Here is a 2,710-nt window from a genome sequence, read left to right as displayed (position 1 = left end):
CCTCACTCAGTCTCTGCACCTGTCAGTGATGGCTGAGCTGAATAATCCTTGTTCTCTAAGGATCCCGTGGGGACTGTGAAGGGGGACATATCCAGCCATGAACATGACGAAAAGCTGAGCTCTAGGGAACGCATGCTCTTCTGTGATGATCATAGAGGCGGTGCTTCTCCAGACAATTTTCTATGCAGTGTTTAGTTGGTTTTCTGGAAATGCTAAAGATGGCGGTCACACATCTCCTGTAACATCACATGACCAATGTAACATGGAGGAGAACTCGTCCTGGGCGCGTGTTTTAGTTTAGGTCAACATGAAACATGGTCTGGCTTTCAGTTTCTGTGATTCTGACATTCAACGTTGGAGTTTAAACCGAACCTAGTTTGATGTTGAGCTGATTTAATAACATATTGAGGAGGAGGAGAAAATTTTCCCAGTCTTATTTACTTAAAAATGCAAATATAAGTCTTGAACATCTAGAGAGTTCACATATTCTACTAAGAGTAATCTCTTCCCAGAGCAAATGTTTGGGAATAAAATTTCTGAGTCAGAGGGTTTCTTGGAAAGCAGGAATTAGAACGGGCAAGGGACCATATTGAATTTTCCTTAGTATCCCTTAGTGTCACACATTTTTTAAAAATTAAAAATACGTAGATATATACACACACACACACCATACATACACACAAAAGCATTCCTTATGTTTTACTAAGGCTTTAGTAAAGTCTTAGGTGAAACTATTTGACCAGAAAACAGACAAGCACACATGTATTTACATATTGTGACAGTGACACAATCATAGCAAGATTGAACAGTGGGTAGAGTGAGGGTTATATGTCAGAGACCTTGGTTTTAATCCCAGCTCTCTCACAGGGATGTGACTCCAGAATATTGCTTAATCTCTGAGCTTCAGGTTCTACAGTGTAGACAGTAATTTTTTTCCAACACCAAGTTGTAAAGACTACAATCTCACGTATGTAAAGTCCTCTGTGAATTGTGATCAATTTTACTAATTCGCAATATCATCATCAACCCTCTCATAACAGTTTATCTGCATGTGACAGAAACATATTTTGCAAAATGACTGCCATCTTAAGGCATATAGAAAACTTTCCTTGGCTTCTGAAATAAACAGCTTGCAGTTAACAGTACTTAATTTTTATGACCGGCGCTTATAGGAAAATTCAGTTTTCTTACCCTATCCCATCTATAAAAATGCTCAGTATGAAAACTGCATGCGTAAATATTTAGCGAATGTTTTTCAAAAGCTACCTAAATTGTCTTTCTAAAATATAAACACATGCGAGAGGAGAAAATCAACTACTCAAAGTGATTGCTGTCTTTGTGTTCTCTGACAATGAGCTCTTATCAAGGCGCGCAATGAGGGTTTATATTTGCACAGCACCTGTATAAGCGGCCCCAGACTGAGCTGCCAATGCAGCTCACACCAATGTCCTAGGCCTAGAGGGTGCTGAGAACACTTTGGAAAATTTGCCTTTAATGTAGCTGAACCAGCTTTATGGCCCATTTTGGGGAATAGGCTATTTTTAACGTTCATTGTGTTGACTTGCAATAAACAAAAGTTGGGAGTTTGGTTTTTGTTTCCTGTTACTGACTATGGAGGTTAACAGATGCAATATTTTCTAACAGATGCAATATTTCAAGAAAATTGGTACGAATTTTCCTAGAATATGCTTAGTAAATTCACCAATTGTGAAGTTTTTTAAATAAAGACGTTCGAATGATTTAAAATTGTTTATTCTTTGAAAGCATCCTGAACTAGATATAACAATAGCCATTGGAGATCAGCAACATTTTCTAGCTATTTTTAGGAAACATAAAACAAAATACTAGCTACTCAACTGCCAGTAGATTTCCTTCTCTTTATTATACTCATGCTGTAGCTTTCCTCAATTATATTATGAAAAATTTTATTAAGCAACTGTCGCCTTTGTGGTTAACAATTACTACATTATAATGTTTGAGAAATTGGATTTTTATTGTTCAAAACAATCATATTCCATTCTTGTGCAATGGTGGCGATGGCTTGCTGCCTTTTTTACCTTTTGGTCTTTAAAATTTTTTTAAAATGTATAAACTAATGCCATTCTTTTACATAAGCTGACCTTAAAATTAAGTTAACTTTTTGACCTTAAAAAATTAAGTTAATTTTAAGGTCAAAATGCTTGTCATTTACACTTGTCCTTAAGATAATGGCAGTCAAAAACTAGAGGCATAACCCTGAACAAACCTGATTCCATCTGATCTCAGAAGCTAAGCAGGGTCAGGCCTTGTTAGTACTTGGATGGGAGACCACCTAGAAAGACTAGGTGCTGTAGGCATAAAAAATAAAAAATAAGGGATTGTAAGCTAACAAGGTCCTTGCAATCTGTGAGGTCAGCCAAGGGTTGCCTCCCCTAAAACAAAAACAAAAACAAAAAAAAACTATAGGCATAATCAAGTGGAAATATAGGGTTTCAACTTCAAACAGTTCTGGATCTGGCCGCCAGATCCAGGAAAAGCCACATCACCTTTTTGTGTGTGTGTGTGTGTGTTTTTCCCCCTCATCTGTAAAACAGAAAAAAATGGTTCCTTTTACATTATAATAAAATCTAATAAGATAGTTAATGTTCGGGTTTGCTAAAGAGCCTTTGCTCAATGTGATAGTTTTCTTCCCATCACTCAATTTCTCAGTAGGTTAAGATGATAATGATAG

The 2,710-nt window shown here is 36.7% G+C and overlaps 1 pseudogene; it reads left to right on the top strand.

Moving 5' to 3' along the window:
- Positions 1–2,219: 2,219 nt before the first annotated feature.
- LOC111737571 lies at positions 2,220–2,336 on the top strand (annotated as a pseudogene).
- Positions 2,337–2,710: the final 374 nt, after the last annotated feature.

The sequence above is a fragment of the Pteropus vampyrus genome, unplaced genomic scaffold (genome assembly GCF_000151845.1).
Source record: "Pteropus vampyrus isolate Shadow unplaced genomic scaffold, Pvam_2.0 Scaffold28, whole genome shotgun sequence".
NCBI classification, from domain to species: Eukaryota; Metazoa; Chordata; class Mammalia; order Chiroptera; family Pteropodidae; genus Pteropus; species Pteropus vampyrus.
The sequence above is the reverse complement of the archived record's forward strand: the minus strand, read 5'-3'. Positions and strand labels throughout refer to the sequence as shown.